Source organism: Bicyclus anynana, chromosome 1 (genome assembly GCF_947172395.1).
Source record: "Bicyclus anynana chromosome 1, ilBicAnyn1.1, whole genome shotgun sequence".
NCBI lineage: Eukaryota > Metazoa > Arthropoda > Insecta > Lepidoptera > Nymphalidae > Bicyclus > Bicyclus anynana.
In genome coordinates, this window is record NC_069083.1 from 3,351,251 (window position 1) to 3,366,076 (window position 14,826).

Genomic DNA, 14,826 nt, shown 5'->3' on the forward strand with positions numbered 1-14,826 from the left:
ATCATTTTAAATTTTAAAACATTTGCAATTATAAGGGAACATAAAGAGTAAATCTAAATAAAGAGGAATTTTGTAATTTTTTTTTATTCTTTACAAGTTAGCTCTTGACTACAATCTCACCTGATGGTAAGTGATGATGCAATCTAAGATGGAAGCGGGCTAACTTGTTAGGAGTAGGATGAAAATCCACACCCCTTTCGGTATCCACATTAAATCGTACCGGAACGCTAACGCTATGATTTACATAAACTCTAAGTACTAAGTACAGTAATGTATTTCTTTTTGTAATGTAGTCCTATTTATTGTAATTTTTGTAATTAGTCCTAGTCCAACGGAAAACATTAGAAAATCTTAGGCAATGGCGTTCCATCATCGCTGTCAAGCATGAAAAAAAAAACGTAAAAAGTGATCTGCAAAGAGTGTCACGATGTAATAAAATTTGTAATTAATCAATAAATAGATTAATAGATTAATCTGAGCCAACTGACGCATGCACACTTGTGCGAATGAGAAAACGCAAGACAATTACTTTTAATTTAGCCGTGATCATCTGATCGCTGAATCACCACTCGCCAGCTCGGCGGATGTTGATCTCGATTCCCGGCACATGTGGAGTATAGACTCCGGCAAGTAAGTTGGACCAAAGTGATACAATGTGGCATTGACAAGGTTTTTAACTAGGGTGTGCGCTATAGTTACAAATGGTACAAAACGGGAAATTCCTCTTCCTATACAGGCACCTACGCAATGAATCCTCAGGGTATGCATTGCGTTTATGCGTCTATGAAGTGCACACCACTGAGGAACAATAATTATAAACGAAAATGTTAAACGTGCGCTCCGTGGTTGCCCAGTACATTTAAAAAATTGTATGTAAAATATTTCGTAAGCGATTGTAATGTAGTCAAAGTGTTGCTATGGTTACTCGTCCGTAGTAACGTCGCTTACTGCAAAATTGTGTTTCTGCACATAGGTCAACTTATAGGCCGCGTACTATACCTAGTGATGTATCACCACCTTTATCAGCGTTATTTGGGTACGTGAAAGATTTATCACTGGCGCAAATATTTGATTATTGAAGTTAAATTAGGTGGTAAATATTATTTTAGCCAGATTGTCATGTATACTTGACCGGGAATTCTTAACTGAAACTGTGTCACTGTGGGTGGGGCTTTAGTTATGCGAAAAGAGGATGAATAGCACTGAAGGAGTAACAAAGGGTTACGTGGACATCGGACAATCTCTTAAGTATATAGGATGCCATTTTTAGTATATGGTCTAGTAGACTACATAGAATTTCGTCTCTTCGTCGTTTTATTTCAGACAGGAATTAAATAAATCTCAACTATTTCTTTCTAATATAGACCAGATAATGACCAAATAAAGACCAAAGAATGTTTGTAGGTATTTTGTATTTAAAAATGACAAAATACCTTTTACTTGTCCTCGTTAAATCAAGATTTTTTTTTTATTTTTAAAAAAGGAGGAAGTTCTGTTCGGGTATATGATATATATGATATGATATATTGGGCTGGTGGGAGGCTTCGGCCGTGGATAGTTACCACTCTACCGAGAAATACGTACCGCCAAGCGATTTAGCGTTCCAGTATGATGTGTAGAAATCGAAAGGGGTGTGGATTTTCATCCTCCTCCTTCCGCCTCATCTTATTTGATAGGCTATACTCCCAGAGTGGTCCTATTGTCATTATGTTTACTTTATGATCATGGGTTACTGGAGAAATCGAAGGAATAACTCATAACTTTATAAGCATTTTGTCTATAAAATTTGAAGAGAAGTGATTTTCATTTAAGCAATTTATATGCATAAATAATCCCATACAACAAGGTGAACACGTGAGTGTAACACGTGAGGAATATGTCGTCACGTGACTCCGCGGAAACAGTGCGAATAGCGATCACGATCGTCGGATGGGAGTAAACAATCCATTTCCGCCCGGTTACAGCCCGACTGCCATTGTAGATCTGCGCTGAACAGGTTCCGAGGCCGATGAAATATGTCTTACTTATCTGATTAACCTAGCTATTCAGCTCATAGCTTGTTTGCCTTGTGTTATTGAGAGACAATCAAATACATAATACTTTTATTCAAGGGGCGTTATGATACATTTTTGCAGTAGAGTTAAATAACAAAGTATGATAATAGCGTCAAAAATCAACGTCGAAGTTCATTTATTTCAATTAAACTTAGACTCAAGTCAGGCAATAATATTATTAGACTAGCTGACGACGTGCGGTTTCACCCGCGTGGTTCACGTTCCCGTAGGAATACGGGGATAATATATAGCCTATAACCTTCCTCGATAAATGGGCTATCTAACACTGAAAGAATTTTTCAAATCGGTCCAGTAGTTCCTTGACAGTAGTGACTTTACTGCTATATCGAATTTGTGAATATTCGAAGATTTACGAATTTGAAAAGACAGAACAATCCTTCCCAAATGTTTATTGAGACAAAAATGACCCGTACTAGGTTTTAAAATAGTCACATAGCAAAGCTTAGTAGGAAGAAGGAACACCGAAGGAAGTTGGTACCACAATTTGCATGTACGTGGAAGAAATTTTATCTTTTGTACGAGTGAACGATGCAATCACTGCTAGCTAGCCAGGTGGTCGCTATAAACTATAAACACTGTTTCTGCCATGCATGCAAAACAGATCGAAGGATATACATAGGTATCAATCAGAATGATTTTTCTTCTTAAGATATAAAGAACCTTAATACAAGGAGCAACAAAAAGTATTAAATCAAAATGTTCGTATCTCAGAGGAGAACCGAGTTATTGAAAAAAATAAATTATTTCAACCCTTTTTTTCAAGATGGCGGAAAATGCACAAATCACATATTGGCAGAATGTCGATAAAATGAAAATTAATAAGCGACTGTGATAATAAATTAATAAGAGCCTCTGAGAGTCAGACTTGTCAGCTATATCTTACATAGTTACGGTAAGCAATTAAGGATATTGGACTAAGACTATATTGATTTTGTTTTATTTTAAACCAGACCCTTGTCCAACTATAAAGCAATTTTTTCCGAGATAATATAAAAATATCTTGTACCCATACGCCAGATGTCCAGCGAGTATATAAGCGAGTGTATAAGATTCTATAAAATTAGCTTATTTTGTTATATTAGCAGTCGAAACAATAGTTTATAATTCAAACTTAAAATCAATTCAAAGGAATTCCTAACGTATCATAGCAAAGGCCAATTCAGGGCGAGGGAAGGACAACCAGTTGGCGCAACAATACGTATTGTCAGCAAACACCATGACATTACTCACTCTGCTCTACATTCGCAATGACCAATAAGTGCAACCTATTATTATCTTGCACCGCTATTTTCATATCGACGATGGAATTAATTCGCGCTTTGTGTTGCCCATATCAATTGTCGTAGTTTCTGTTTCTTTGTTCAACAATCTGGTAGGTTAAATACTGATGACCTGCCCGCCTAGCCTGCCCAGTGGTTCTAACTCTGATCACTGACTCTAATACAAACTGCAAGTTTCAATTATACCAGTTTACAAAACTCTTTGGAAAGTTAAATATAATTTTAGTCATTATACTATGCAGTCGTCGTACTGACACCATTCATCACAAAAAATTATTCCCAAAAACAGTGTCTGGTTCTGATTTTGGGAACTACCTTGACGCAGTGGCGTGCACACCATAGAAGCACGAATGCCCTGCCTACCCTGAAGACTCATTACGAACCCTGCATTGGAGAAAGAATTTCCCATTTTGTACAATTTGTTCACATAGTACATACCTTAGTTAAAAACCGTATAGACGTCACTGCCTCGACGGCCTTTTGATGTTACCTAAAGTTAAGAAAGTGTTAAGGTACCATGGTTCTCGTCACAAGATATGGTCCGTAAATCAGTAGCTCTACAACGGAAGCAGCGGACGAATAATTACGAAGATTATTAGTGTCATAATTTATATCCAAGATCCTTTCAAATGTAAATATTTGCAACAACATAAAACCAAATGGGCATTGGGCAGGCGTGCGCAATATGGGAGTTTTCCTAGGCCCTATCAATCACTATAAATAGTGGCAATTTACGTTTGCCACGCCGCGACGCATTTCGCTTTGATGTTAACTAGTGTTTCGCAATTGCATGTAATAACTGACGCGTGCGCGATTGACTGCAAAGCGTTGTAGTCAGAGAGCCGAAGATTATTTATCCTTAACGATAAAGGTGCTTGAAGGCCATAGGATCCGCATCCACCTTCACACAGAAAGTAAAAATATAAGAAATTGTAAAATTAAGAGCAACTGTTGAGTTTCTTGCCGGCTCTTCTCAGCAAAACCTGCTTTCCGAACCGACACCGCTAAAGGGCGGCAGTTGAACATAATGAAGTGTTGTTGAGTACCTCCACTATGTATGAGCCCTTAATATTGCTGTGTACGTTAAGAGCAATAAAAAAAAAACTAACTTCAGAAATACTCAACCAGCACGTCAGATAAGGATAAGGAACTAATAGAAACTCTAGCTATTTAAACGTAACGTAAGGTAATGGTAAAATTAAAAAAAAAACCTCTAAAATGTATTTCTGTCCTCGAACCACGAGCGCGGTATACTTTTTTTTTGTTAAGGAAATAATTCACCAATTAATCGCTAATATTTTCTGATTTATTTTAATAGGTAAGCCGAATTAATGAAAATTGTCTTTAAAGTCTATAGTTTCTTCCCCAATGCTGAAAGCGCATAACTCTCGTATAACCATTCATCCTATCCAGTCTGCTAAACCAAATCGGTCCCCTTGTCGCTTTAGTGACTGCATATTTAGTATCCCGGGCTTCCTGACTATAGTAAGCAGCCTTCGTGCTGGGTGTATTATTTTGCTATGCAAATATCATAGGTCAAAATGTGACAGGCGAAATTAATTGCGCCTATTTGGCTATTGCGGTTACATTGCGAGATTTTATGGTGCGTTTCACGACGCCTGTCAGTTAGTAAGAGTTAATTTTTATGGATATACCTACTATAATTTATCACCTACCATGAATTTGTTGCATTTTGCCAGTTGTTGTCCTGTCATAGACGACGAATAAGAGGCGTCCATAGATCCGCATGGAACGTATGGGATGCACCGCATCAAACGGATTTTTAAATTTACGGTACATAAAATCTGTTCAATGCGATCCGTACGATGCGGATCAGTGGACGCACTTGTATAACTTTCCATAAATGCGTTTTATTCCACCCGTAAAAACCCTTGGGCCTTGACCATTCCAAATTTAATTAACAGTATTTCATACATACCCCCTTACGCAAAATTAGGAGGGAGAACAATATATGAAAGATTATTTATTAGATTTTATAGTAACAATTCCCGATAACCCTTTTTCTAGTTTCGATGTCAAATGTAGTGCCAAAGTCTTGGCTAGGCGTACAGTTTATCAGTAATCCACGCATAAGACATTAGGGAAATTAGGAAATAAGGGATCTCGAGAAAAATGAGGAAACGGTTAAGAAAAATCATAAATAAAACTTCTAAGGGCCACACTAACGGGTTTCCAAGAACTGCCGTCTGAACAGTTCAAATGAACCGTTAAAGAAATCCTCGGCATTGTTGTGTGAGCGATACAAAAATAACACTTCTGTGTTCGCTCGTGGCACTATTAAACCCAAACGTGAAGTGCTTTTGATTTGTTTTTATGTTTTCGTGAATAATCCTATGGTTAAAATTTAACGTTTTAACTTGACAGAGGTTTATAGTTACTTTTCACCTTTAATTACCAAGTGAAAATACGAGTAGTTAAGGTTTGGAGGTTATATGACATATTTGAAAAAAATTAAAAAAAAATCGTTTTGACTTTTTAAAACATGACTAACATTCCAGAACTCACGAGTTTGAATCCTATATTTTAACTGTGAAATGTTTGTTTATAATTTTTTTAGTTTACTATTTTTTCAATTACTTTTTTAGCGAACGTTTAGCGAATTGAGCTATGTTGGTGACTTTGGTTCTTCTGCGGATCTTCTCATTTCTGATTCGATCACGCAGAGTTACTCCGAGCATGCTCCATCGCTCACTGAGTGACTCTGAGCTGTCTCAAAAAATAATATAAGAAGATAAGATTACTTCTAAGTCAATAATGCTGTGTACATATCAGCAGGATTATTATGTATATCGGTGTACCATTCATATAATCAGTCACTAGGTATAACGTTTTTCATCATATTTTCGTTTTTCCAAATATCTAACATTGTGTTATTATCAACGAAATTACATAATTGTTGTAATTTTGAGTCAAGTTACATTAATATCTATAGTAGTGGAAGCAGTAAGTAGTAATGTTATTAAAAAAAATGGTATTTACGTAATTTTGTTGAAATATTCATGTTAGATGATTGTTAAAATAAAACACTACCATTTTATGTAAAATGGCGTAGTCAAGGTCATTTCGTAGGAAGAACGAAGAGTAAGAAGTACGTTAGATGATCACAAAAAAAAAAACGAAAATACATACCTACTACGAAAATCAATGTAGTGACTGTGACTGTGAGTGTAGAGTCATTATTTGAGTGGTACACTGAGACACATAATAAGGTCGCAGAAGCGGTCTCCTATATTTTTATAATATCGCGTCCACGAGGCCTTGTGCTTAAAGCTTATGAAAGTAAGAACAGAACGTAGGTACCTATCCACGGTATCGCGGGTCGAAATCTGGGTCACCTTAAACTGTTGCAATACGTTAACTTCTTATCTAGGCAACATGAAACTAGTTGGAAAAATATAACCTATAAAAACTGTTCTCGTTATTATAACGTTGAAGGCTGGCGGAGCGCACTGCAAACTAAAACACGGACTCTACGGAGAAAACAGTTACTTGTACGAGTGTATATCAAAAATCGAGGGAATTAGAATGATGGATGGAAAAATATTCAACCAGTGCGTCAGATAAGGATAAGGTAGGTTATAGCTAAAAAGATTTCAAAAATCTAGCGATTTGATTTGAGCAAACGTAATGTTAGGGCAGGCCACATAGTTCGAAGAGCCGATGGACGTTGGGGTTCCAAGGTGTTGGAATGGCGACCCCGCACCGGAAAGCGCAGTGTTGGTCGACCCCCCACTAGGTGGACCGAGGACATCAAGCGGATTGCAGGAAACCGCTGGATGCTGGCGGCTAGAGATCGTTATGCTTGGAGGTCCATTCAAGAGGCCTATGTCCAGCAGTGGACGTCCATCGGCTGAAAATGATGATGATGAGTTCTCTCTACCGCTACTGAAAATGAAAAAAGTATATTATATAATCATTTTTATTCTTCCTATCATCCAATCTACCATAATCTAATCGCTCCGCATGACGCTTTAGTAACTACAAATTTAGCAACCCGGGCGCCTACTATGTATTACTATTAAATTAGTAGTATACGTATCTACATAATAGTAGTATAAGCATCAACATAATGAGTCCAGTACAAGTTGATAGGACTATTATAGCCAAAATGCGTGCAATAAAATCATTCGTAACGCACCCGAGTGCGTATTACGTGAGCTGACGCAATCGTACGCAGAGCCGCATTATTCCGGGTTATTATTTAATGATAAACAAATTACATGTAATTTGTCAATACTTATGGAATATCACGGATGGATAACCTGCGATGGACAGACTTTCCTCATTTTAGAGATGCTGACAATTTGTCAGCTTATGTTAAGTAACTACGGTAAGTAACTAACTTACTTAACGTAACTTGGAACGTGGCTTTGAGGTAATAGGTTTCAAAGGACCACACGGTCCAAGTAGATAGGTATCAAGTGTAATTTTTTGTTACATTTTTTTCAGCAAAATATGAGTTCGCGGCAACTGTTTTAAAAACACCGCTATCAAAAAGGATAGGCTAGTTCCTAGGCTAGTTGAGACTATGAATGATCTTAAATAGTTTAATATCGTTCTACTAGATTGATTTTTTTTTTCATATTTTTTCAAGACGTGATTACACGAAAATTTTAATTTTTAAATATGTTTTTGACAATACGAGCCAAAAACGCCTGTCAGCCATGATGGTTTATGTTTCAACTGTTTCTTTACGTCACTATAACAAATCCCTATCGATATATTTCGGACCCTTATTCCATTTACTATGCGAAATTAATATTCTTTATATTAAATTTGATATGAGTCAACTACCCTGTTGTCTGGCTACTGGGGACACAATTTCTTGTGGTAGAAAATATAAAAAAATACCTGTTATTAGACAATGAGAATGTGAACCCTAGAAACTTGTTACCTCCTAAAGCCCAATCTTCTTCTTTCGGAAAGAACATAAGCAGATAAACTTACAGCTTTTATAAAAAAAAATGTTTTTTTTCCTACATGTTAGCCATTATCTAATCTCACCTGATGGTAAGTGATGATGCAATCTAAGATGGAAGCGGGCCAACTTGTTAGGAGTAGGATGAAATCCACACTTCTTTCGCTTTCTTCACGACATCGTACCGGAACGCTAAATCGCTTGGCGGTACGTCTTTGTCGGTAGGGTGTCTGACTGTCACAGGCTCTACGTCCATTACCTATTATTATAGACGGATAGTAAGTTTCATTAATATCAATTTGTGCCTAATGCAGCTGAACCTTTCCCTTTTTATTAACTTCCAATACTAATGCCTATTTCGGACTACTTTAGAATTTTAGTCGAGTGCGAACGATTTTTGGGCAGTAGCAAGTAGTTTAGTATGCTACTCGACTAAAAAGCTTAAGATGTCCAAACTAGGCCTTAATAATGGAATTAAGAGAAGTTCAGTCTCTTTTACTATCATCTACATCATCAGCCTATTTTTAATGTCCCTATGCAGAGCTCATGTCTTTTTTCTTATAACAGCGATTTGGAGCCACGTTCCACCACGCTGCTGCAAAGCAAAGATTTTTTACTATAGACATGGCACTATCGCGACAAAACTGAGACGAACAAATGTGCCTTAATTTTATTGAATCGCATATTAAACCTAAATATTGTCTACAGTGTCTAGTTGTGTGTTCAGTGTGTGTAAAAACTATAACAATTTTTGCGGTGATTTTGTAAGCATGTAACATATCTATAGTTTATAATATCGTTGCTGCAAATCGTGTTTTAGGGTCATAATAATATTTAAACACTCAATTGATCACTAGATATTAATTAAAATTACTTGAACTTTAATTAAAATGACCGAGACCGAACGAGTACTTAACGTGCTCTTCGAAGCACGGAGATGTACTCAGTATATGACAATAAGTATACAATACAAAGTTCGAGCCTGCTAGCGACATCTAGTCAACACGTTGCGAAGTGTATTTACTACTGTGCTGCCATCTCTTGCAAGCTGAATGAAATACTACGTAGTTTGTATAGTTGCTCCTAATTTGTGGTTCTTCTGGTAGATGGCGCTAAATTGAACTTTGAAGTAATATTTTATTAATTTAATGTGATAATTAATAAAAACAAACAATAAATGAACGGAATATCAAATAACAAAGGAATGAGAAATAAACGCGGTATTTATTTGACCACTATTAACATTTATAACTTTTTATATTTTCGGGTCCAAATAAAAATAAAATTCAAAAAAATTTTAAAAATAATATATAATAAAATATAAATAAGAACTCAAAATTAAAAACCCAAAAAGTGACGCCCGAACAGGGACTTGAACCCTGGACCCTTGGATTAAAAGTCCAATGCTCTACCGACTGAGCTATCCGGGCCGGTAGTAGCATCGTCGTAAAAGTGGAACGTATAATTCAAAATAAAGTCCATGACATCATTAACAACTTGTAAAGAAAATTGTCTAATTCGATACTATGTATTAAGTATATACTGGTATATACTAAATTTAACACTGAACTAGCCCCTTGTGCTATGTATTTTTTTTAATTAGTTTCTAAACTAAAATATTCACGAAACCTACCTACTTAATTATACTATTTATATCTAATCTATAAGTAATAATTTATTTTTCTATAAAATATAGCGCATAGTTTACGGGGTTTATTTTCTACCATGTCAACGTCGAATATAAAATAGGACTACAGACACGAGCAGCGCCATCTACATTCATCGTTGGAATTGCGATTCCGCTACTCGACGTTAGATGGCACTAGTGGTCTGCAAATTTCAATAAAATTCCTAATTGTGAAACTAAACGCAAACACATTCAATTGGCATACAAAACGACACAATTATTGTTTAAATGCAAACAACGAACACAAATAAACATAACTGAGTTTAGAAGGATAGATAGAAAGTAGAGGACAAGTAGGTACGAAAGTACATAATGATTATATCTGTAAAGTGGACATTAAGTGAATGGTAGTAGCCTTGCCATGAACCATGTAGAACTTCAAACCCTGAGGCGTCTGCCGCACTCGTGGACTTCTTGGCGGGAACATTGCTAAAACTACGTAACGCCATACAAAAATAGGTATAATAAAAAAAAAAAAAAAAAAAATTATATGGCGTTACGATAGGGAAGGAAAACAAAAAATGTTATTTTAAAATAACAAATATAACTAAACTAAATCAGGTAAGTCACCGGACATAATGTAGATATTAAAGTAGAGAGCTTCGAAATAAATATTTTAAATTCGTACCAATACAATTTTGAGAGTCGATGATAACATTCACTAGTGTGAGATTATGATTTATCATCATTATCAGAACATCGGGTGTATACCTCCCTCTGTATATGAGAGGGGACTTACAGTGGAATTCATAGACGTTGTAGGGGCATTCCAGGAGATCATTCACCCGCTGAATGTCAAATTCTCAAACAAATAGAAGTTAAATTCGACACTCCCATTTTATATTGCATCATAACTTACCATCAGGTGAGACTGTAGTCACGGGCTAACTTGTAAATAAAAAAAACACTCAGCGGCTGGGGGCGTCTAAAAACGTCTATGAATTCCACTGTAAGTCCCCTCTCATATACAGAGGGATCAGGGAGGTATAGACTCGTAGTGGGCTACTCAAATGTTAGAGCTGAGACCACGTCAGAACAATGCGACATGACAATAGGATTATAATACGTACTACATTCATCTAACTTGAGTTAAATCCGGATTTAAATTCCGAATAATCCATAAAAACCGGACTAAAATATCATCGACTCTCATTAAAATTAATAACATTCGAGAGCACGGTGCCGATACTAAAATATTTAAATGAAGGCATCTCACTGTTCTAGATCAATAGTTTAGCGTGTAACGTGTCCATAGATCAAATCAATTAGCACTGAAAACGTAATGTGACTTAATTAGACCACTAACGCCGTTGCTCTAATAGGGAAGAAAAATAAAACTAAACACACATACACAAAACAAAAACGCTGTACCGACGAATTCGTGCCAAACAACATCGAAGTTAATCGCAAAAAAAAATGTTTATTATTATAAATAGTAACATAAGCACGTGTGATTTTTTTCCGACACAAATCACCGTTTCTCTAAAGTCTAAATTAATAATATAATACGGAAGTGTTTGTATGTATGGGCTAATTTCTGAAGCTACCCCCAGTCGGATGAGATCTTTCTTCAGGATTTTTTATCTATACTAAAAAGTAAAGTTGTAGAGAGTAATCTCTAGATATACTAAACCGATTTAAAAAAAATAATTTACCATTAGAAAGCCACGTTATCCGTGAGAGTTATAAGTTATATTTTATACCCGTTTCTCTCCAAGTGGGTGAAACCGCGGTGCTTCGGCTAGTACATTATAACCAGACTCATGAGTGACATAGGCTTCCTAAAGTCAGCCATTGACGGTCAATTATTTTCACGTTTCTGCGTTCGTGCATAACATAGGGAATTGGGGGTGGAAAGGGGTACTTCGTATGAAAGAATATTTTAGAAAATTCGTAGGATAAGGGGTTTTTTACGCTTTTTTATTGTGTTCTAGCGATTGCTTGTTGGGTACTTCATTCGCGTACAATTTCTGATTTCCCGTGGGATTAAGGTCCTATTCGCGGTGCCTATTGTAGTTGTGATACCCGCTTGATGACTGTACTTGATTGGCTTCACAAATGTTAAAGCCTCAAAAGCTTAACGGTAAAGGAGCCGGAAGCATCACCTAGAGGTGGTGGTTCCATTCCCGCCTGATGTATTATTGTCACATAGTATTTTCCGACTATTTGGAGGGGAATGGAAATATTGGTCATATTTAAAAATATTGCAAATATTCTTAAAAAAAACGTGTTTATAGTAGAGCTTTATGTGACAGGTCTTCAGGGGATGTACTACCTTACCTTACGAATTCCTGCAGCCTAGCAGCAATGCTGTGTACAGGTTTGAAGGTACCGGTGTAATTAGAGGCACATGACCCTCAACCCCTAAGCTTCAGGATAGGCCTTTTTCTATGCGAGTATGTGTAGGTATGTATGAAAGGTATGATCGGTCGAGTTTCTAAGGTGTCAATGCGTAACAAACTTATATTCTTATTTTTAACATTAGTTACGATTTAAACATTTGCCAAATATCAGTATGAAATGTTATATACGAAAAATTAAAAAAAAACTAAGTTTTTATCAGTAAAATTTACATTGAACTCCGTTAATTCGTTTCGGCACGATCTTTCAGAATACCAAACAGACAAAAACTAAAAGATGAAAAAAAAATTTTGATTAGACACGTCATGTATTGCGTTCTTTGGTAGTTTCTCGAGCAGTGAGCCATCGAGAATGGCAAATATTAAACCGAGACCATAAATATTTGTACTAAAATCATTACGAAATGTTTTGCAATTAATGTCGCTTAGGTATATCTTGTTTACAATATCAATAGTACTCGCACATACAATCTGACGACTCATAATGCTCTTAAAGATTTTCTTGATTTTTTTTTATATTAACGGACGGATTATTATTGACGGAACAAGCCGATGTTGAGTGGGAACTCACCCTATAACAGAGCAACACTTTGCAAGTTTAGAAGTAAATAAGACTACAGCCTTCCTTGATGAGTACTGTTTACCAACAAACAAGTTAAAAATGAAGCTATAAATCACTTGTCATTTCACACCTAATAATAATTATAATTAACTTGTTCATAATAAATTTGATTAATAAGCTTAGAACAATTAGATATCGTTAATATATTTTATATAATATTTTATAAACAAACTATACATAATTTAAGATAAATAAGTTATGAAATGACATGGACAAATGGTAAACAGTACTCATCAGGAAAGGCTGTAGTACTTATAGATGTCACCGCCCTTCGTCCCTATAAGCATGAAATTTCTTCGGCGACTATAATACCTTGCCTTGTCTATATATATTATATATATATATATATATATATATATATATATATATATATATATATATATATATATATATATAGCAAGGTTGTAGTAATTCTCCAGACCAGCTCGGACACAAAGAACGGATGTACAGGCTTAATATAACAAAAGGACTCAAACTAGAGCAGCAGTCCGTTTTAAACTGGATGCACTTGAATTCCATCGATATCAATAAATTCCACCCATAACAAAGCTATCCCAACCCTCAAAGAAATCCAGTGCCATAACAAAAACAAAAACCATTCTGAAAATACTTTCAACCCTATCGTTTTCCAGAACAATGGGCATTCAGAGCAAACAAAGAGTTCGGATTAAATTTGTGTTTCAGAAGTGGGATCATCTACTTTTTCCAAATAATTGTAAAGAAGTAAAATTCTTTTTAGACAATAATGACACGTGCTTAATGAATACCATACTAACGTCATCGTTTGCGTACAGTGTTTAGCCAATCAAAGATAGGCTGTATCGGGATATAGTGTAGTGATTGGTCGGACGCAAAATAACGATGACGTCAAAGATTTGTATCAATTAACCCATCTCTAAATTAACTTTGAAGTTGTTTGTATCGTTTCGTCAGTAAACGCATGCTATGCACTCACTCGTTGCGTCGCAAACTGTCATCGTACCTGTAACAAACAGAGTTGAACATTTATTAGTATGTGTACAACACATTTTATTAGCGAAGCGCGTTCCTTTGTTATGATCTCGGTACTAATGTACTTATGTTGTTTATATTATGTACTGAACGTACTTAAGCTAAATCAATGAAGGAATTCTGTTCGTCCTTTCAACGTTAGGTAGGGTTGATACAACTAAGTTTTCTTCTTCCATTGACTATTATCACAACTTTTTTTTTACTAAAGGACCAAGCGGTCCTTTAAGGCCCATCTGATGAGCAATACTTTGCAGGCTTGCAATGAACGCTGCCAACAAAGGGTCCTCCCAGTATCCATCACCAGTACATCTTAGTGTTAAAAGCTCATGTGCCTGTAATACCGGTACCTACTTGCTACTTAAAATTATTGATTAACTATGATTATCTTAATAACTACTTGGATGAAAAATACATACAAGTGAATGATAAAGATGATAAAAAAATTGGTTAACCCATAAGATATTGGTAAGTACAGAATATTTTCCCCCCCGGTGACGCCGTAGTGGTTCCGCAGGGAGCTATCGGCACCTACTCAGACAGAAAAAAAAAAAAGAATATTTTGAACAATAGCAGTGTCCGAGTACGTATAACTTTTTCGCGGTCTCCCAAAAATTCTTTGTCCAATATTTCACCCAATTAGCATATTTTTTAATGCATACTATTTAAGTAACCTTTAAATTAAAATGACGGTACGTTTTTCATTGGAAAAATATTTAATCAACTCATCGGAAAATGGGCCGAGGAAAAGGATGGCTCAAGGCTTTCGACCTGTTAACAGGGCATCTCAGTCCAGCCAAGTGTTAACTTAATTAGGCTCCACTTTTAGGCTTCAGTCTGACATTGACTATGGGG

The 14,826-nt window shown here is 36.0% G+C and overlaps 1 protein-coding gene and 1 non-coding gene across 3 annotated transcripts in view; both read right to left on the minus strand.

Annotated features, from left to right (window-relative positions):
- Positions 1-14,826, minus strand: part of LOC112055887 (protein bunched, class 2/F/G isoform-like) — a 204,447-nt gene that overhangs the window by 119,277 nt on the left and 70,344 nt on the right. The window lies entirely within an intron of this gene.
- Trnak-uuu (transfer RNA lysine (anticodon UUU)) lies at positions 9,652-9,724 on the minus strand. The gene has a single exon. It is a non-coding gene; the product is annotated as a tRNA-Lys (tRNA).